Source organism: Ischnura elegans, chromosome 7, assembly GCF_921293095.1.
Source record: "Ischnura elegans chromosome 7, ioIscEleg1.1, whole genome shotgun sequence".
NCBI classification, from domain to species: Eukaryota; Metazoa; Arthropoda; class Insecta; order Odonata; family Coenagrionidae; genus Ischnura; species Ischnura elegans.
This window is the reverse complement of record NC_060252.1, coordinates 23159666-23183423: the sequence shown is the minus strand read 5'-3', so window position 1 is coordinate 23183423 and position 23758 is coordinate 23159666. Positions and strand designations below refer to the sequence as shown.

Here is a 23758-nt window from a genome sequence, read left to right as displayed (position 1 = left end):
TTTCTGGTCAGTGAGGAGACAGTAGGTTTCGATGGAGGGAGTGCTGAGCGGGGAGGGGGTGTTGAAGACAGTGCTAGAGGGTAGAATGTTAGGTAAACGAGGGATAGGAAGGAAAAAATAGGATTTTTAGATAGAATGAAAGGGAGTAGGCATTATTGTATATGTGAACGATATTTGTAGACTGCATGAGAGAAGTAGGTTGTAATTTGAATTAAAGAAGAATTTTCTATTTTGAGAGAATATACATTCCAAGATTGTTCGTAAAATACTTCATATAAGCTATTATTAATTATTTTTAGAAAATAATGAAAATTGATTTATCTTATTGTGCTATAAAGAGGGAAGTTTAGGTTTGAAGGGGTACAGGCCGATGCAATGCATAAAATATTTCATGTAGCCTTGTCTACCGTGTGATAGGGTCAAAAGTTTTTAGATTTTCTTGGTGATTGGATGCAATCGTGTAATTCGTTTTCGGGTTTTCTGCCGCGTGGAATTCTAAATGCTCAACCTTTGGTTCCTCCTACTGGAAACATTTTCATGAGACTGAATGAGATTCATCCGTTTTTATGTGAACAGACCACAGGAATTCGGACCGTTATTATCCTTGACCTGAAAAAACAATAAATATCAGAACTCAATATTTAAAAATCGAATGTAAAAAATAGAAAACGCGCTAATGGCTGATTGCAGCTCTCATATTTTGGAAAATTTATCTTTTCAGCAAAACGCAGATACTAAATTTTTATAAGACTGATCACTAAATGGTGATCACTTGAGCAGAATGTGGAATCATTTCCCAAAATATGATTTATCCAATTCTAGACACATGTTGTGTTTTATATTCGATTTTATATATTAAGAATATTTTAAAATTTATTTTTCAAATAAAGACAGCAAGACAGCAACTTTCAACGGTTCGTCAGCACAAAAACATGCAAATTTCATGTAGCTTCTTGGTTATGTTCCCAGCAGGAGTATTGGAACGTTGAGCATTAAAAGTTCATTCCACGCCACCATACACAAGATTTTATACCAATTTACAGTTCTATTTATGTATGAGAGATAGAATTTTATTAAAATGCTGAAAGATCGCGGACATGTGGGTGTTGGAGCGCTTTTTTTGCGGCACACCAAAGGGTATAACTCATTTTTATCACCTTACGGTGTCATTATACCTGAGTCCGCAGATGCATCAGCAATGCTACCTCTCATCTCGTCACAATCTTCCTTGGTAACGACTTCTCCCCAACGGTAATGACATTATGCCGAGCGCTTATTAAAGCGTGTGACCACGTGGTGAGAGGTAGAGAGAGCTCCCTTTCCAGTTGAAAGAAATTTCTCTCTCCGTCCGAGCCCGCAATGAAATTATCTGCGTCGCTCACGTTGGCGATTGCTATCCGTAATTCCTCATGCTCCGTCGTACCTTCCACTTTGCCCTTTGGCCGGCCAAAAATGAAAAAAAAAAACATGAATGATATCTGGGAGATATCATTCACGCTGTTTATTATAGCGCTATAAGGCTGCGGTTACCATGCACTCAAGGGTTATATGTGTGCAATTAGGAGCGCCATGTGTCAAAGTAGGCTGTGCTTTGTATGCCAGAATTTTCTACCTTTGCACGAGAAAGCCATTGATTAAATCAAGGCGTCAGGATTTAATTCCCATGGAGATAAAGTTTGCATGTTACTATTTGCCGGTGATTCAATGTCATAACAGAATCGGAAAATGTGAGTAACATAATGGATAGATGTCATCTGGAAATAAGCACAAAGATAGCTAAGACACTAGAATGCAGGAGAAGAGAAACAAGACTAATATTAGAATGGGGTAACATTCTAATATTTTTTATCTAAATTCATCATTATAAATCTATTTTTTATTGTGTAATTTTCTAGAAACTCTCGTTGAAATGCCTCCTTTAAAATCGAATGTGTGAATAAAAATGGTTTTTCACGAGAGCCCAAATTATTATTGGCCATTATGAAATCCTAAAAATCTTGCCCAAAATATAATATTGTAATTTGGAAGATTGTTATCACTACTGGAATCGGAATATACGGTATAGAGACATGTATGTTTGCAGGGCACAGACTCACTCGTGACTCATGTTGGGGTGCACGCGGTGTAAAGGGAACTATTTCCCTTACCTCCTGCTACGTATTAACTTTCGTGGAATGCAGTGGGTTTTAACTGCATTTCCTCTCCCTCTTTATTTGCCCACATAAATGAACCAGCAATTCTGTCTTGTGGGCGGAAATTAAGAGGAAAAAGAAACTTTGTCGGTGAAGCTTCCTGCTCTGAGAGCAATAAGAGTTCATCTTGTTTATTAACAAGAAGCCCTAAGTTAGAATTAGCCTGGCAACAAAATCTTCAAGGTGGAGATAACCTTACACAAAATAAGATACCCACTATCCGTCCCTGATAAATGTACGCTGTTGAAACCCTGAACCATATCATAGGGCCATATTCCAGAACGTCACTCGAGTGTTGATTTCCCTCACTCGTCACTCCAACTGCACTCGGTCGCTACTTTGGTATTCCAAGATGTCACTCGAGTGACGTTGCTCCCTCGGACTGCCCTCGGAAACGAGTGACCTGTGTTGGACACTCCGAGTGATCACTCAAATGGAGTGAGCAAAATTCAAGATATCTGCCGTTAGCACCTCGCATATTTAAAGCGGAATATTGGGAGTAAAACGATATCCACCAACAAAATTTCATTCCAGTGATTTAAATAAAGCATGATTAAACAAATATAATTTAGTTTAGAGGCGTCAGCCGTTTTAATTAAGTTCAACTAACGTTCCTTCCGATACCCCATGGTGTCCACGGGTCCGTGATTTGGCATAATTTATAATCAGATAATAATTACCGATTTTATGAATGGAAATCTATGTGATATAGTAAATATATAATCCGGAAATACTAATCCAAATTTTGATACCATTTTACTTATGTTATCGGCTCATATTCGAAATAAATCGGAAACATTACGGAGACCTTACTGACTGGTTTTGATTCGGCTTGGGTTGCGATTTTTAAATCAACTTACAATTACCATATAAACCTCTGTTAATAAATTATGATGATATTAAAGTAATATAAAAGTATTTTGACCCCCTGCATGACATGTAATGCATCATTAATATTCCCCGAAGAAACATATTTTCAATTAACTTCTCGCGTCGAGGTTCAAATTTACCGCTCTTCACTGCCGCGAGTCTTCTATTAAAGTTTTGCTATTGTTTTCGTCAAGTAAACACAAGAACCCTGTATAAGGACGATTGTCTTCGTGCGCTTCGATCGTCATTTGTCCAAAATTCGTGTCGCAAGTTAATATGGTTCCTAATCCCGCCGATGGCAGCGACGACCAACAATTAGAGGCAGCGTCACAGCCATTTTGCCATTACCTCTTATGGGAGATAAGTGAGCGTCTCTTCTAAAATCGAAGATTACACAGGAAGAAATGGGTTTACGTAATTTTTGGTAGCCAGGATTCTTTTGCGGAAATTCATCTGCGAATGTGAATAATAAACTTCAGAGTGTGAAGATCAGGAGGTTGTTTAAAGACAAAGTAAGTACGCGTGAGTCATTGTCGTCCGCCATTGCGGTTGCATGAAAATTTGAAGTCATTTTGCTCCTAATTTTGTGCGTTAAGTCTCATTATTCTCATTATTTTAATAAATACCGAAATTTAAAAGGGTATTACGATACTTTTGCAGATGGAGTCCGAGCTTGAGAAATGGATGAAGGCTATTCCAAGGAAGGATTGCGCTTTAGCACTTACCGTGTTTGCAAATGTGTTTTTAAATATGTGACCTACACTTTCGCCCTGAAGACATCACATAATTAATTATTTAGGCGTATAATTATTTTATTTTGTGGTTAGTAGTGACAGTATTGATTTTATTGTGTTGGTGTGTATCTTTTAGCGTGACTTGTTTACATCGATTGCTTTAGTGTGCTTCGCTACGAATCTACGACTTCCGCAGAAGTTTTTATGTTGTAAGATAACATTTCTGTTGCTTGAAATCACATGTGGGACGATTAAAAGGTAATTCGTAGAGAAAAAATGATCGAGTGTTGTGATTGTGAGTTCGTGTGATACAATTCTCTGCTGATTATAATTTCAGTGTTGTAAGAAACGATTGTTGAAGTGTAAATGTTTGCCTTTTGATATTATTCGTATGTTACTTCAACTGCCTTTGCAAGGATAAGACTCTGAATTACTGAATAGACTGGATCAGGGTAAAATTGTGATATATCGCTGCAAGTATGAAGACTTTGCCTTGTTCTACTGCAATGTATGCTGTTTCAAGATGAGTAATTCATTAAATTTCTTTTTGTCTCGAGCAATCATTCTGTTTATTGCCCGTTTATTCCGTTGGAATGCAAGGTACGTATTCGGTGATCTTAAAATGAAGAAAATCTTTTCAAGTCGTTTTAGGTGTTCGGTTAGTACCTGTGGTGAAAGAAATAGTATTGCTTGATACAAAATCCGTGCGCACGATATCGGCATCAGTGAGGGCGAGAGTGTTGTATTTTCAATGGGCGATGCTGTCTGTGTACGTGAAAGAATGCCCGCTAAGGTATTTTTAGTGCAATGACGGTAAGAAAGTTTAAGGTTTTGTCGTTTTAATTCTATGTTCTGCCGGTCACAGCAATTATTGAAGTTACGTAGAAAGTGAACTGAATGCATGAAAATTTGTCAACAACAATTGCATTAATGCATCGATCTTGCATAGCGGAGCAGTTGTTTAAGTATACTTTGATTTCAGAACCATTTACTTATTCAATCGTGGATACCTATGGACCGTGTTTACCTCTTTTTTAATGAGTGATATCGAAGCAATTTGTTTCAATCGTGAAATGAAGGAATAAATATAAATTCGTAATGCATTCATATGACGTAGTGTAATGTGAGTGTAAAATTAGCAATTAGTAAAGTTAATCACTGCTCCCACAGCGTAAATATTATATTTCGAGGGTTAAATCAATCATTTACTGTAAAACCTAAAATGTGAGCGCTTCCATGACTGTATAGCGTCCGAGATAATGGTTTAAAGTCATCAGCTAGTACCGAAAAATTGTAAACAAAGATCCGCCATGTTTCAAATGTGTCGGTAGGCTGCACTATCACCTGAGCTTTTCTCGAAATAGACTGTCAAGATAGATGGCTAACAGACTTGCATGCTGCAAATTTCTTGTATATTCATTCATTTATCGATTTCCTTCCTTGATTATATCGTGCACCTGAGATTCATTGGCGGATTTTCGACCTTTTCAGACAGTTAAAACAGTTTCTTACGGATGGCACCGGTGCGAATATAATTTCACTTCGCTGTACTATCACAGACATCTGGGTTTATTCCATCCCATCCAATAGAGATATGAGTATTATCTAACTCATCCTATCAGAAAAATTGGTAAAACTCATCATTGTTCGCCGTAATTTGGTTAAACAAAATTGAAAAATAACATTGTTTCCCTATTGTAGCGTCTGCTACATGCCTCGAATGCGGTTGGCGACGCCACAGCGGCCAAAGTAGGAACTTGAATTACTTGCGCAGCCATTGATAACATCTTTCAGATAGGACATTACCGTCCTTATGTAGGGTTCTTGAGTAAACAGATCGTCGAACAGCCAGGAATCACATTTATCTTAAAATACGTTTACATAAAGTATCCTCAAAGACTTTCAGCTTTAAGGAATGTGTTAAAATGTTACAGGTAATCATGAACTAAACTTTGTCAGTGTGAAATGAGCAGGTAATATGAATTCGTTCCAAATTGGCGTTTCTGTCATAGGAAGTTAGCTTGTCGACAAATTTTGAGTTCTCAATTCACTATTTCAAGTAATATAAGTGCATACAGAAGGACTGATTGCAGCTTAATCAACAGTGTTTGTGGTAATGTGATCGTGTGTTACTGAATATATTTTTGTGCAATGAAGCAATAGTTACTAAGTTTTTGTGTACTTGTGGCTAATATTTTCAAGTTTTGGACTAGTTTTAGGTTTCACGTTACTTTCTTTCATGCCATCAAGGTTTCAAAATGTAGTGATTATGATTACTGCTATTGTAACATACTGTGTGTAGCATTTGTCAGTGGACCTTCGAATATGCATTCCTTTTCTGATAGGAATTATCGTTTTATAATACTCATGAATTTGTTTATAAATTGAGATAAATCATCGATGTGAAGAGAAGAATTTTGATGTTACAGGATAGTGTTTCTTTTCCTTGTTCCTTGCTCCTATTGGATCATAAATGTATACAATTTGTGTATCGTAGCATACAACGAGGAAACCTTATTAATTTTCAATGTCCATTGGGTATATGTGAACGAAAGTTGGATGGGTAAAAAGTTGGTTGGATCTCCACGATTTCGACGATTATTTGCAAGTTAATGGTAACGAAGCTCTTCCTCTTGAAAGTAGGCGAATTAGGGATCTTAATAACCATATGTAAATGTTCAACGACAGAAGTCCGCGCATGATTTAGATTTCCTAAAAAAATGGTCAGAGTTTTCATCATCGCCATAGCTTCGACCCCACACCTTAGCATTCTTTAACTGCCAGTGCCAGTAGCAATTCAGACATTAGTGTTTCTACGATTTGTAGCCATTTGTTGTTTTTAACGTTGGTAAAATTATTAATTGCTGGATACCACATTATGTTTGGTGGTGCATATGGCGTTAAAAATCTAGAAGAATTTTTATTTCACTTCACATGTCTTGTCCTAGGTTGTTTGTGGTGATTTATTCAGAATTATTCTACCAAAAAGATCAAAGTTTGTTAAGGTTAGTTTTTTGAAAGGGTACCTATTTAAATACACAGGATATTTTCACTTATTCAGTAGACTTGAATCTATTGTGATATAATATAACCAGGTTATAGCATGCAGCTCACCCACCCTCTCATCCACTGGGTAGGTATGCCAGTTGGTTATTGAGAGTACAATTGACATTTACACAAATTTCACATTTTCCTAAGTATGTACTAAATGTTCAGGAAAGCATTTAGAGTACCATTTTCTCTTTCACACCTTTTTTGATTATTTGAAACCTACATCGCTGCCTATGACGCTCCCTATAGTTCATATGAATTTGAAAATATATGCTCCAATTTATGTGTGTGTTACACTCACCAGTCTAAAATGATTTGTAAAACTTCCTGCTAGTAAGCATTGAGAGTAGTAATACACCTATGATTTTGTTTAATTTTTAAGTGTTCAGGGATTTTAACAGAGAAAAACATAGGAAAGCCAGAAATGAGTCAGAATTGGAATATAAAGCCACTCACTTTATCAAGTTATATTACTGAAAGAAAATATATGACCTATTTTTGCAATTTTTTTTTTAAATATGGATAGTAGGGTATTAGCTCATTAATTGATCTTATTATGGTTAGATTATTGTGCCAGAAGCTGTGAAGATTTGCTTAGATTATTTTATAAGAAATGGTACCTTATGGCCCATTGATAACAATGTATATAATACAATGTTTTCACTTTTCAAAGCTGTTGAGGTAATCACTCATCTACAAAAGAAATGTGAATGGACCTGGGTTGCTAATTGAGGATTGCCATATCCATGAAATTCTTTTTGAAAATTGCGGACTGAAGTACATGTGATTGTCAGTGACCTTTGGAAAAATATTTCTTCAATCCTCGATTAAACTTAAGCTGATCGCATAATTTTAATAGATGATATAGGCCCCGAGTCATTAATCTATGCAGTTGATCAACATTTTATAGCACAATTATGTATATTTTGTTTATTGGTTCCTTTGAAGAAATATTTTATAGTGAATAATAGCCATTTTAACATCCACCCTGATGGTTCACTATCTCCAATTTAGAAAAAAAAATTATGTAAAGAATTCAGTTAACCATGTTTCTTCCATTGTACTAATGATTGCTCTATTAAATATGACTGCATCAATATATTTTGTCCTCCTTATTGAGCATAGATAGCTGATACTAAGCAGAGTCGTCTGCTGCCCTGGTTAAACGTCAAAGAGATTATAAAGGATTAACGTTGAGGAAGATGGTATAGGTGTGGCTAGGATGAACAAAAATAGTACATGGTTAGCAATTTATTGGTCCATTTTGTTGGATTACATGTGTGACTGTACTAGCATGAGCAAAAGTGCACTTCAAGCATTATGGTAGCTAAAGAATGTATGATATGTACTTAGATTTGTAAGACATGGGTTTGTATATGCCTCAAATCTTAGCCATAGCTCATGGTTGTTGAATTAATATTTACTCAGCTAACTCAAATTACCCATGAGTCTTTTGACAATCAATAATGATCATGCCTATCGTCAATAATGCTAATTTTCTGCATGGCTTATTTCTTTTCTGTGCTTTTAACATTTAAACTGCTTGGTTAACTATAATTATCACTTTAAATAGAACATGAGTATTATGCTCACAAGAGTGCAGTTAGTTTGATCTCCATAATTGGAGGGGCTGGCTGTGCATTTTTGTAAATCATAGACAAGATTTCTGATTCAATAAGTAGTTTGGAAAATCTAGTTATTTCTATTTATTTAAACTAGATTTTGCAATCAACATACTGAGTATAATCATCGGTATTGAATTGAAATAACATGCATAAACAAATTTAAAAGAGTATAAAATTATAACTGGAGGCAAAATGAACATTCCTTAAGAGAGACAATTTATTTTAAAATATCAGATATTGTTTTTATATAATACATTTTTTTGGCTGAGGTATTACCGGTCGTGGAAGGTGGTAAATCATGTTCTGACTAGTTCTGAAAGGTTCTTTGGCTAGTGGCTGAAGTAGAGTGCAGGGTGGCAGTGATGCTGGTAAGAGTACCGATGAAGGTGTTTCAGTATTTTGTTAGCTATAGACGATGTTGATGAATTGAGAATGGTAGTTGTGGTATTTTAAAGGGATGGAGCTCCTTCTTTTTTGATGCCAGCCATTGTATGAAAGTCAGCACACAAGTGAATGCAATGCAAAATATTAATCAAATAAAATAATTAACAACTTTTGAGAAAAGAACTTTAAGACTAAAAATATGATAATGCAATTTGAGTATTGCATCTCACTACTACTATCATTATGTACATCAACAGGGGCGGATCTAGGATTTCTTTCTGGGGGAGGGGGTCACAACTAAGGCTGTATTCAGGATTTTGTTCTGAGGAGGGGGGCACAAGGATATCTCACAAAGCAAAATGAACGCAATGATAATGGGACCGTATTAAAATCTTCCTTATTTTTTAAGGGCCTGGTGGGGGGCGTGAGCCCCCACTCGAATGAGTACATCCACCTATGTACCTATATCAACTATATTATCACTATCCCCTGTATTTGGGATGTGGTATGAAATGCATGGCACTGCAATCTCCAGCAAGGGATCAGTAGTCGGGGGATTGGAGTAAGGCCCTCCACAAGTGCCCATTCTCTCCTGCGTCTACTTTGCTAAGGTGGCCTTCCTTCGAGCTTTTATATTCTCCCATGCTTTTATTTTGGCTGGCAGACATCACGCTAAGGCAAAAACGAAAATCAATCCAATGGACATTCTTGTTATAATGCATTTAGGACCATACAATAAGAATTGGAATTAAGGAAAACGAATGTTTCATATATCATTATTTACACCCCATCACTTGCATATTAACTTAAGTGAGTGTTCAGTATGCATTATTCATCAATATAATAATGTTAAACTGATCGTAACGTAGTTCATCCATACGCTTTTCATAATTACATCTCCCAAGACTTAATTTATATTTTTTCTTTTCGTCTCGGCTATTGGAATCGATTATAAAAGCATTTACAAACATACCCCATGAACGCAACTGTGCGCATTAAATTCCTCTACTAGCTTCATCCAGCTTTTTTTTTTGGCTGCTGATGTTTGCGTATCAATTTTGTTATTTTCTAACGTTGATTTATATTTGAAAACCAAAGAAATGACGAAAACCTAGCCCTGTTGGACATTTTTATTTACAATCAGAATTGCCGCTGATTATTATCGCTCGTCATTTTTTTGGTGTAAATACGTCATAGTAACTGGCAATCCCCAGTTACTTGTATCGATACTGACCCTCAAATGAGTGGAGTGTGAGTGTGTTCTTGGAATACCGATCAACAATCACACTCTTTCTGAGAATGAGTGGTCACTCGAATGAGTACGAGTGATCACTCGGAGTGAGTGACGTTCTGGAATATGGCCCATAACCTCTTGCATTACTTTTAATTATCAGTGTTTATACTTACTATTTATAGATACAACGATATTTATGTCCTTTCCTCACAAATATGAATGAAAAAATACGTGACCTCGAATACTAAAAAATATGGAATATTTCAACGAGATACAGTTACGTTTCCCAATTCTGTGAAGGAAATAAAAAGTCGTATAGAGAAATGCTGGTCTCATTAAAAGAATTAGAAGAATGCAGTCTCACCAAAGGTAACACTGAGTTGTATAACATCTTACATGGGGCCATTGGCAATGTAGAAAACTGTATTCTACAGGAAAAAAGGAAAGACAGACAAAAATGAGTGATTACTTCAAATAAACAATTTAAAAATAATGCGATGCTGTTCTTTTATTATTTCATTATAATTTCGTCTACGTGTAGAATTCGAGTCAAACCAACCTTTTAGGCAACGCATGCAATGGACGTGATATGACTTTCGAGGTCTTTTTTGAATTGTCAGACCCTGAGTTAAGCGGAAAACTGTCTTAAACGGAAAAAAGTAAAGGGCCCGAGAGATTCCGCTTAAGACAGGTTTTACTGTATTATATAATTTTCTTTGTACTCTCGTGGAAATGCTTCATTCCGAATAGAATGTGTGAATAAAAATGGTTTATCACGAGAGCCTAGATTATTATTGCGATCTTTGCGTTGCGTTTGCCTACTATTACATCTCTGCCCCTTTTTAGTGCAATTTATAGCATTTCTCAGATGAGCATTAATAAACTAAACGCGCATACTTGTCCTTTAAGTCGATAGAGTATTCTCCAACTTAAATGCAGTATGCTTGTCGATATGTCTAATAGTTTTAGGGAGTTTAGCACGAATTAAAATAAAATCTATTTAAATGTTTCAGGAAAATTTTTTTTGCAGCCGTAATTGTTGCCTTCAAAAACGAAAAAGTAAAGATTTTTTATGTATTAAATCAATACTAATGAACTAGGAATTTTTGGTATTGACCTTTCAATTTATTATCACAGCATTATCTCTCAAATGCCGAATGTTTCGTGCACACCTTCAGAGAAGTAACCTCAATGTATTATTATTCTTCTACGACAAATTTTGATCACAAGCACCAGGTGGTACCATATGGTGCGAGTCCCTATCTCAATAGCTTCTAGAACCAGAAGAGTTTAAAAAAATATTAATCGTAAAAGTGTTTTATATCTAGTACATTCAAAGATTTTTTCGTAGGAGTTAACGAGATAATTCATGGCTCCATGATTGTTTAAATCTCAAGAATGTGCTATTCATTTTTCCTTCATAAATTTACACCAACACACTTTCCCTGAGCAAATACAGCAAATTAAGAGCTTTATGTATGGTTTACATTTTAAAAAATGAATTTCATATTTTTTCATCACTTTTTTGTAGCCCATAACTATTTTTCATGAACTGATGACTGCGCTAGCGGCTGAGTGTACCACCGTCGTCTTTTCTGATGCTCTGGAGACCCCTTGAGGAGTTGACCATGATGAAAGGAGAGTGCCTTTTTGGGTCCTTGAGAAAGGGCTGTCAGGATTCAGGGGAAAATTTATTACGCCCCCACATATCTCCATGCATCCTCGACTCCGTTACAAGTAGCAATAAATCACCTTATTCTTGTAAATAGCTTAACGCAGGACAGGAAAAATCCATGCCACCGTTTGCGGGATTAAAAACTAAAGGAATTCATCCATTTGCATAAAGAACGACGTCTCTTACAATGCCTTAAAACTTGACACCCTCTGAAACTGAAAAGTGCCACTTTATAAGTGACAGTACACGGACTGCCTTTTAACATAAAGTACACGACAATTTATAAATTGTGTAGTTTAATAGTTGGATTTTGATACTTGTAATGTTAAGTTCATTTTGAAAATTAATTAGTTATGGATTGATAAAGAGATATGGATAATCCACCGCAATTGTTGCGAGAAAAGAACTATTGGTGTAATTTTGAACCTAAGAATTTTCATTGTGTGGTCAATGGAGACGAAATCGACTTTTTAGAGCATTGTGAAAAATACAAATTGCACCCCTAAATTTTTTAGTTGTAATTTTTTCCCTCGAATTCACCTCGCTTTAAACTTCTATTAAAATACCAGAACTATGCGTTTTTGTGAAGCATAGTGAGCTGGGAATGTGAGGCTAAAAAAAGTAACTGGACACAAAAACTTGGGCAAGTAGAGAAATCAACTGTTTGGGCAGCACAATGCAGGAAAGCCGATTCCGCAGTATATATATCCGAAATAGAATTGCGTTAGCAAAGGAGGCGTTCATGAATAGAGAGGAGCCTATGAGACGATTTTTATGTAGGAGCTTAAAGAAAGGCTAGCACAGAGTCTGATCTAGAGTGTAGCGCTTAGCGGTGCGGAAACGTGGAAGTATAGGAAGGAGGAAGAGAAGAGAATAGAAGAGTTCGAAATGTGGGCTTGGAGAAGAATGGAGAAAACTAAGTAGAAGGTGAGGAGGAGGAACAACGAAGTGCTGGACGTGGTAGGTGAGGAGAGGCGGCTTCTAGATGAAATAAGCTGGAGACAGAAGTAATGAATGGATGGAGTACTGGGTGGGGAGGTGATGATTGAAAACGGTATTGGAGGGAAGAATGTTGGGTAAACGAGGGAGAGGATGGCAGAGAATAGGATTCATCGATCGAATGAGAAGGAGTGGGACTTATTGTGAATTGAAGAGGGATGTAGTACATATTGAGAGGGAAGAAACAACGGGGTAATCAGCAGAATGCTCCATGAAAACGTACTTTTAACGGTAGAATAATTGAATATTAATTAAACTTCCCGCTTACTCCACTCCACCTCAATATTCCCGGCCTACTTCTTAATTTTTCTCACGCAAAAACTTCCAAGGCTTTCCCTTCCAGAAATCGTTATCTCATTTTTATCAATTTCTTTCCCTTTAGCCTGCCTATAACAGTATATCTATGATGCCACCCCATATATTTTACCTGATTATGTACGCCTATGATGAAATCAATGGGCCGTATTCCAGAACGTTCCTCTAGTTATGATCCTTTGACTCAAACACGAGTCTGTTGCCACGTTGGTTTTATTACAACTCAGCTGAGTCCCACCGATCGCTCAAACCGTATTCCGCAGTTGATAAGCTAAAACTCAGGTCAAACTGAGTCACAGTGTTCGAGAACATATCTGCTGCCGTCGCCTCACGTTTTAGAAGTGTTTCGATAGAAGTTAGATATGTTTCGTAAAAATACGTCGGCGTGTGATATTGAGCTCCAATATAGCTTTTGTTTGAATAGCATGAAACTATGAGTGATTAGAGTTTAGGTAAATTTATTATTTTTAACAATCCAATTTTTACCTCTGAATGTAAGCACAACTCAAGTGAGCAGATTTAGTTAGTTTTTAAAGTACGTATTCTAACTCTAACTCAACTTGAGTCCGAGATTTGAACGACTAAGGAAGATGGAGCACTCAATATTGAGTCAGGATAAAGAATATGGCCTTTTGACCTTGAATTTAAAGGTGTGTCGACTTGCATCATAGTATCTATCATTTCAAAGCACTGCAGAAACAAGTGAATTTGTACGCATTCACGCGCACGGGTGCAATGTTAAACACACCAAAGGATGCACTTCGGCATGAAAAAAAATTTAACTTAGCCACCACATGTGCCACAGTGTGGACTTGTCACGTCAACATCTTGTTTTGTAAAACCCATTCCGAAGTTCGCTTTGAAAAAATTAATTGGTGGTGTAATTGGCTAACACATCTGACCGGCAATCGGGAGATCCGGATTTGAATCCCGGCTAAGTCAAATATTTTTTTATGACGAACTTCATCCTTTGGTGTATTTACCTATCATTTGTTAGCTACTCCTTTTCGGGCTTGAGAATTTATATATGGTATTACTTTCATTCCAGCTGTTTTTGAAAACTTACTTCGTGAACGGAAGGAAAGGTATTCTTATAGTCTTAAAACATAATGTATGATAAACCTTCACTATTCAAATACAAGGAGTAAGACATATTCATTTCTAAAAATTCGCAGATCTGTTTGGTGTGAAGGATAATTATGAGAGGCTTTTTGCTTTCCTTGAACTCCCTTCCGACAGCGCTCAAGTGATCACATTAATTAATTTGCGTTTTTATAATCTAAGCTCAGGAAAAGGAGCTTAAGAGATATTCGCCTCAATTTGAAAGCCTGCTTCTGCGAATTAATTTTCCTTCGGTTTTGATTGCTGCGTTCAAGTTGACCTTCCTGCACAGTTTTCATGCGTACTTTCTCTTTATTGATCGGATTACCTTCACATTCCCCTTCGCAGGGCAAACCTCACACACAAAGAAGTTTTCTTCCTATTATTAATCTCCTCCATAAACAGGTTCACGTTAATTATTACAGTCACGGCTGAAAATGAGGCTGTTATGCACGCAATTATTTCTAAAATTGGTCATGTGATGTTTTTTTTTATACAGAAAACCAATTTTTTTTTCAATTAAGTTTACCTGGAGTAAGATTAGTAAAAATTACCGTTTATGAATTAGAAATTGAATTATTTGTTTTAAATTAACCATGGATAATGTAATAATAGCAAGTACTCCTAGAAAATATTATAAGGTGTCCGGTGATTTTGAAAGGTTGAATTGGACCCGAAATAGCTCTCACAGATAAAGGGAATTATTAAAATTAAAATTTAAATATTTATCGTGCTTTCATTGTACTACCTTTTCCAATATCAACCAATAAATCGTAATCATTGAAAAGCTGTGTTATTTCAAAAATTGGCCTCGGCTTACATCGACTGCATACTCTTTTGCCGAGATTTTTTTCATAACTGCTCGGAAGTATTAATTTAAGGTATCTATATGTTTGCGGTCATCTTGGAATCATTGTTTGGCAACTTTTTACCCCTTCAAGTTATTCTGTAAATGTTGTCAATTTTAAATACAATACCATTATACGATACCAAAGTAATTATACGATATTCATGGATGTGGATTAATTAAGGATAAATTTTGTTATCTTTATTTATTATAAAAAATTGTCGGTCAAAATATAATGTTCAGAGGGAACAAACTTAAATGTTCTGCGGAAACTTTGCTCTGTTATGACTAATAATAATAGAGGACCACTCTTATGAAGGTAACAAGCACACTAGCTAATATAGTGGCGATGATGCAGGATTTCCAGCTTACTTATTCTGAACCACACTATACTTAGGCATGTATAGGGTCAAGTATTGTGCTGTTCAGACCAAATGCGATGTTCTTCATGAGTTTTTGATGGAGCGATGGAGCGCTGTTCTTCAACATTTTTTTATTGAACCACGGACTGAAAAGGGTGGAAACTTATTCATCACCAATCTGTTGGAAAAATCATCAACTCTCTTTTGTATTCTTGAGGATTAGGTCATATAACCTTTTGAAAATATAATAAATATTCGGTTCATGCTTCCATGTCAGATGCCATATACCAGATTCTTCATTCTACATAAAAGACAAAAAAAATCGCACAAATCAGAAGCCAAATGTGCAGGAAATCCTTCTTATTAGGCTTGTGGCAGGTGTTGTTACCCGTAAAAAATGTGCTGGGAAATTAAGGTGTTCTTTCCTAAGGTGAATTTTGAAAACGGCATATCATTGTTGTAAGGTCTTACATGATATGAGTGCTAAACTAATTTATAAACTTGTTTTTGGAAAGTTACAATCTCCAATTATTATTATAGTACTCTACCGATTAAGGTAGGTTTACATGGTATACTAAAGAAGTGATCTGGGAGCCTCCCTTTCCTTCCAGCACTGCCTTCTTCAATTCACTGTAAGGCCTACTCCCTTTCAATCCATCTAAAAATCCTATTCTTTTTCTTCCGTTCCCTCGTTTCCCTAACATTCTACCCTCTGACACCATTTTCAACATCCCATCCCCGCTAAGTACTCCTCCCATCCATACCGTCTGTCTCCTCCGTATCTCATCTAAAAGCTGCCTCTCCTCGCCAACCATATCCAGCACTTCGTCGTTCCTTTTCCTCTTCATCCATTTCACCTTCTCCGTTCTTCTCCATACCCACATCTCGAATGCTTAATCTCCAATTAAATGGGTGTAAAATAACGAGAATGGGGCATCTTAGTTTGTCCCTTTGTTTCCATAAAAGCAAATTAAAAGTTTATGGAAATTTTCTCAAATACAGTAGATTCCGTTTAATGGGTCCACCGGTTACTTGGGGCAGCCGCTTAATTTGGGCAGATCTTGAAGAACTGAACCCAATAGAGGAATATCCCAGAGTATTCTCCGCTTCTTTGGTACAGCGTGCCGCTTTATTGGGCCTTGAGTCGGCGAGAGCGTTTTCAGAATACTATTTTTTTATATTTTCGTCCTTTGATTTACTTTTATTTTCCCAAATTTTCCTATTCTTGCTCTATTTTGAAAGCTCTTGTTGTTATACTATCCGCAAGAGGATAGGACTAAGTAACAGACATTCATTCAGCGTCGCCCGAGGCTGTGAAAATATTTTTAGCTAAATTGCTATAATTCTTAAAAATCACAATAAATTAACTTAACTCGCTGAAAATGCAACATATGTTCATTAAACTATTAATTTGATTAACATTCTTTTTAAACATTCTTTAGTCTTCTTTCTATTATTTTAACGCTTGTTTATGCCCAAATAAGGATAGTTCGCCTAATTGGGGCAGCCGCTTAGTTGGGGCAAAGTGCACAAGTACCGATATGTCCCAATTAACCCGAATCTACTGTACTTAGAATATACTTGAAGATTTTAGAATGTTTATGCATGTAGTTACGTTTTCACTTATGCTGAATTCCTCTAGGTTAAGCCTGCAACAACTCTCTTCATTCGTTTGCTTGCTCGACTACATGTTAGCTTGAAATTATTTTAGGGCATCTGTGTTAAAATTATGGATGATAAGTTCGTAAAATATGTATTCATGCGTACATTTTGCATGTGATGTGGCCGACGAAATATGCAGCCCTCAGGAAGAGAAAGGCTTGGGAACCACCGCTCTACGTATTGTGCTCCTCCTCTCTCCGCTCGCTCGTATATAAGAATCACGCGATGCATAGGATAGGATGGGGGTTGCAGGGGAGGGCGTTGAAGGCCGAATAAATTGGGCGGACTGTGTGCGCCGCTTTCTCCCTCTCTCAACGCATCGAGCACCTTTCTCCCTTAAGACCTCGTCACCTTCTTGCTCTAGGGAACATAAACAACCTTATATTTTGCGCGTAAATGTAGCGGTGCTTACACTATGAAGCTCACTTACCAATGAGTGGAGGATCCGAATTATCACGAATAGGGTGGTTTCCTAATCGAAAGATTATTACTCCTGGAGTACGTATTTCACGCGTTTAGATATTTTAATGACGATATCTATTTTTAGCGATTAAATTAAAAGTGAAAATTTTCAAGAGCGCGAAAACGCGACGGCTAAGTGTGAATGTTGGGAAAACTCCGTGTGACGTCATTGTGGTTCCCGCTGTCGCCGGGTGAGGAGACCTTGGGGCTAGGCTTTGAGCGCTGATACGATGCAGGGTGCTAGCAGGTATTGGAGTACCCTGCTAGCAGGTAGCGCTTGGCTTAAATAAGGATTATTAATACCCTATAAAGCGAAGAAAACTTTCCGACCTTAGGCAGTGTTAATAGGTGATTATGAAGACATGTTTCTCTGAGCTCTGTGCCTCATGCATGCATTGGTAATCTCAGACGATGTAAAACTCCTATCTACTCGTATAGAAACTAGGTCCCTGTGACGTCACGTGGAGTGGCGGACTGCCGGGAAATTTTAATCTTACTATGTTGGCATATCTTGTATGCTTCATTAAAACTGAGCGTACGAATGTAGCCGAAATAAACTCGCGTAAATTCGGAGCCCGTAGCAATTTGACGCATTCGTGATTGTTTCATGACGAATGCTCAGAAAATTTTTGAAGTACTCCCTAACGCAGTTTTTCAGTTTAATTTTTGCAAGTTGACTCGATATTTTAATCAAAGGATAGCGACTAGCCTAATTCTTAGTGTAGCGCTTTACGGTGCGGAGACGTGGAAGTTTAGAAATAAGGACGAGAAAATACTGGTAGCGTTAGAAATATAGGTGTGGAGAAGGATGGAGAAGGTGAAGTGGATGTGTGGGATCAGAAATCTTGTAGTGCAGGTTGGAGAGGAGAGCAAAATAATTCCTCTAGATGAAATGCGGAGGAGACGGAGGGCGAATAAGGCAGTGGAGAGAGTTCAAGGTCGAAAAATTTGGGCAATGTGTGTTCTTCGCCTCCTCATCTCTCAGTGCAACGAATACCTTTCTTGATAATGCTATAGTGCAGCGAAACATGTCGACAGTAGTTTAATAAATTTTTGTGTGGAAAGTGCAAAGTGTTTTACTTCATATCTCAGAATACCTTTCTCCCGGGAGACTGTCGCTGTGTTTTCGAGATAAGAAACACTCCTTTATTCACTACATGAATGTTGCGGTGGTTATATAGCGCAGTTAGTATAAAAAACAGTAGTTTAATTACATCCCTTTGCTTTTAATTCTAAGGACTGTTCTACAATGAGGCATAAGCCCGAAAGAATGATGATGATTGTTCATCCTTGAGTCTTACTAGAGACTTCAGGATAGCCAATCAGAACCCGTTTTAATTGATGTTCGTGCAGCTTCTCGCTAAACTGGAAGTAGGTGATAAGTAATTCAGTTGACTACATTCATATGCACAAAAAATTAAAAATAACCGGGAAAGGCACGGCGTATATCACGTAAATAAACATATGGCCGAGTTAATATTATGTTTACGCTACTTAGAGTGAAATATTGCATTTTATATTAGTGAATTTTGTTTTTGATTTTAACTAGCAAACAAAAATAAAGAAAAATTATCGACATTCTGAACTATGTACACAGAAAAATTAGGTAATACATAATTATGCGCGTATAAGACGTGCATTGAGAAAATGAAAGAACATATTTTACAAAATGCAGCTCATTGTTATTATGTGAAAAAACGCGATGAAAACACAAGTCTCGAGTTCCAGACATAATATCGGAACTCAACTGTTTACGTCTGCGCCTTAATTTGGAATTTCTCCTTACGGCTTACGTCTCTCATCCGATACTAGTAATTTATTGCGGCTTACGTCTTTTGCGTGACGGCCCATGTCTGCATATGTCTCACTGTAGACCAGCTCTAATAAAATGAAATCTCTCCTTCTAAAATATAATGAACCCCTCCCTTTCCAAAGATTCCTCCCTCAAAACAATTTATGGTATTAATTGGGCGTAGGAATGATTTATAGTGTAGAAAAATTATACATAATCTTTTTGCTGCATAAAATTGCTAGTACACTCATTAATATTAATTAAAATTATGTAGGAGACACGTTCTCCCGTATGGCCTACTGTTTGCAGTGAGCCAAGCTTCCCTATCGTCATATTTAAGAGTACACATGAACTCACCTGCAGTTACTATGATGTATTGTGTTCTAATGGAATAGCCAAATCAAAAGATTTAAAATTTTTACTATTCGACGGCTATACTGCCGAATACTAGTGCATATCAGCTCTTCGAAAAAACTGCTAAAATTTACTGCAACCGATCCAAAACGGATAATTGGATGTCACACAGCCAATTACTATTGGACATTTGTGATACTTCTGTAGAAGGAGGGTGTCAGTGTTGCCAAATTTCTCTTCGATTCTTAGCGCACTCGAGCGCCTAGTCTGTGAGTCAAGACGAATGAGCCAACCTGCGTCCACCATTTATATTTTCCATAGTGGATTCAGTCTCATAAAATCAGCGCTCCTTTCGTTTCTCAGCGTTTCTTTTATGCGATAGTCAACATGCTTCCTATTTATGTCTCGTCGAAGGAGAGATATAAAGCACGTTTTCGGCTCAAAATCCTCCAAATTTAAGGATATAAACATAAAAGAAGCGACTGCAATTCAATTGTGATTGAAGTTTTCTACCGATTTAGGTAGGTTTCTATGAAGTATTGTGGAAGACAGAATAATCTATTTAAGAAGATTAATTCAAATATATTGAAGAAGTATTTTGGATGTCCCACTTCCCAAATTTGATGACCCTATTCACTTTACCATTAATTTACCTTTTTTACCTTATTAATTTACCTTTAATTTACCTTTCTCTCTATCTAAAAATCATATTCTTATCCTTCTTCTCCCACGTTTACCCAACATTCTACCCTCTAACATTGTGTTTCAACATCCCCTCCCCGCTAAATACTCGCTCCATCCATACCTTCTGTTTCCTCCGTGTCTCATCTAAAAGCTGCCTGTCCTCACCCACCCCCTCCCAGCACTTCGTAGCTCCTCCTCCTCTCCGTCCACTTCACCTTCTCCATTCCCGCATGGTGCCTGACATCTGTGTAAGGGAATATTAGGTGTTTAGAAACCTCAGTTCAACGCTCATCGGCCTTAATGAATATGCGTGAGTCGAGCATCGAAACGTCGGCCTTGGAAAACCTGAACCGGTGGAGAACCCGAGAAGAACTCCCACAACTATTTCGTCGGGAAATAATACGATCCTATCTAATTTTTTTTATGCAGCAGTCAACAGGCATCCCTCTCAACGAAGGAGAGTTAAACGCGCGTTTTCGTCCTGCCATTCTGGACACGAGAACACGCGTTCCGACTCAACCTCCCTCCCTCCACAGGGAGCACTTTCTCTCTCCCCTTTCTCCCGGGTCGGAATTAAAGCGCCTCGTTAAATTTATGAGCTGCGCTGGTCTGCCACACGCGAGGGCTTTTCCATCCCCGGGCAACGGAGTAGGGATTTCAAACGGGCCATTATTACCTGCACGCCACTAAACATCTATAATTTAGGTGCACTTGTGGAGTGAGTTCCACTCTCTTTCAACGCGTCCAGGGACATTACCTGTTTATTTTGTAATCCATTCCCTCGCGAGAGGATTTCAAGCTCCCGTCGATAAATAACTCGAACAATTTTAAACTAAATATTGCCAAATATTATCCTCATTTTTTACTTAATTCGTTAATAATTAAAATACCTTGGCTTTACTCCTCAAAAGGTTATTAAAATCATCGACCCGGGCTATCACATTTAGTGCCATCTACTGGGTAGCAATATCTGAATTGGATGGAATTTTAACAGTTAAATGGATAGTATGGGGATGGGTTGGAGTTGCTGATAACGTCAATATTAGAAGCATGGGGTTGCTTTATCTCAAGGAGAGGAGAGATAAGAGTAATTGATAAAGCACTGGGGTAATTGACAATTTCAAATTGTCCTAAAAAATACAATATAGCACCCTTGTCATTGAATTGTGAAATTTTGATATGGAAATCACTAAAATGCCGTACTCATAGAGAAGTTATGCAAACTTAGAAATTCCTCCGCTGTTGAGGAAAAACTCGTGTGCTTCGACTTTGTATTTAAATTTTATTCCCGCGTGACAAACATCACTGTCAATGCAAGCAAGTTTGTAAACTCCTTAAGCCAATCGGATCCAACGGCCGCGGCGGCTGACAGTGATTCTAACACCACGTTTGACTTTCGATGGAATGACAGTAGTAAATACGGAAAGTGACGGAATAGGCAATGGAAAGGGGGACGGTGGGAATTTTACCGCGTGATTCGGAAAACTCGAACGAAAACTGGGAAATGATAAAAACCACCAAAGGCCGTACCAGGGGACCTCGTCGCAGGTATAAACAAAACACTGTGTTGATATGCTGGAACGGAAAGATTCACAGCAGTGACCAACCCCAGCCTCTTCACCGGAAACCCTTCACAAACACTCGTTCAACAACGAAGAAACCTTCGCGAGGATTTTGGGGGGCCTCTTAAAGGCTGCTTCCGTTGAATAAAATCACACCCATTCACTCGCTCGACTCCGAAGGAACCTTCGTGAGAGTTTTTGGGAGGGCCTCGCTAAGGCTGCTTCAGTTAAGAAATCACATACACAATCAATCGCACACACACAACACTTACTCCGTGGGTTATACTCCGGAAGAATTGCTTGAAAACGAGCGATGGAACTATCATCTCTACGGGAGAAGCGTACTGGTTTCGGAATCCAAGATTCCCTTCTCAACGCAACTAAGGATTTAAGCTTCACTTCAACAATGGTCGAGCGATGTAAAAACAATAGACACCGCTGAAATATATAGCTAGAGAGGAAGGGGGCGGTTGTGGGGTTAAGGGTGGAAGAGGAGAGGGGAAATTCGAGCGATCACTCTTTTAGTCCATGATAACGTTTAGCAGGGGCTACCACTGTGAGGAAAAGAAAAAAAATATCGTATGATTAAGGCTTAAGCTCATTTTAAGCCTTAGGCAATAATTGGAGGGACAACTATTTCTTTTTTATCTCCCTTCGGGGTGAGAAGTGTAAGCAATTGAATCGCTCTGATTTTTTTTAACAATTTTTAATACAGTGGGTAAACTCTTCTCGGGATTCCCACCGGGTTAATTTTTCCATAATGGCCAACGTTTCAAGCTCCGACTCGGATTTAGTCCTGAGGATGAGCCCCGAGTCGGAGCTTGGAACGTTGGCCATAATGAAAAAAATTAACCCGGAGGAAATCTTGAGAATAGTTTACCCATTTATTAATTATTACAGTTTTAATTATTCGCAGGGAAAGCATCAAATCATATTTCAATTTTTAATGCACTTCTTGTCATAATCATTCCTTGAAGGTATTATATAAATCATTGAAAGCTCCTTGTTTTGGCATTACTGAGACATGGAAATATACATGTATTAATGAATAAGCGAGCGAAAAGAAGCCAGTTTACGGCTTTGCTGATGTTGGGAATCACTCGGAATAACTGTCCATAAATGTTGGTTTAGGGACAATCAAAAACCAACGACATCCATTTACAACTCTAATCGTCAACTAAAATGTTAATGCTTCGGCTCCCTAGTTACATTATAAAATTAATGCTCATATATAGTTCATGTAAGTTAAAAAATATGTCAAATTTTCTTATGGTGCCCATCCTTAAAAACAATATCATTTACACATCAGAAACAATTAAATTCATTGATTTTATGTTGATGTGAGGAATTTAGAAGCCTTTTTTTTACAGTCATCTACTCACTGAACTATCTTCTCTGAACAGAATTCTCACTGCATAGGTGCTAAATTGGTGACTGGTGTCTTTATTAATTCACCAAGTGTGTAGAAAATTTTACCGTAAGGGCTAGGTGGCCTGGGAAAGTACGAGTCCGTCCTATCCTGAGCGCCTTACGCCTAAGGTTTACTCTGGGGTGATCTATACCCTATCCAAAACTAGAATTGGATTGAATTGAAATTGGATTGAAAGCCTGATTGAGCCCTTGGATTGAAAGGCTGATCGAGTGAGTGATGCCATTACATTGGGCGTTTACAGTATGCAACAGACCGTCTCTCCTGCAACATATATGCCTGGTGGCCAGCCCAACAAAAATATGCAACCTAATGTGGTTGCCAACCTAACATACATTTGAGCGTACAATTTCTCTTTGCTATTAGAAAAATTATAGCGTTTTCCTCTGCGGGTGGTTTTACTTTTTCTCCATTTACTTATGTC

At 37.5% G+C, this 23758-nt stretch overlaps 1 protein-coding gene across 1 annotated transcript in view; it reads left to right on the top strand.

Annotated features, from left to right (window-relative positions):
* The window catches only part of LOC124162566 (low-density lipoprotein receptor-related protein 4-like), a 737794-nt gene that overhangs the window by 282697 nt on the left and 431339 nt on the right, over positions 1 to 23758 (top strand). The window lies entirely within an intron of this gene.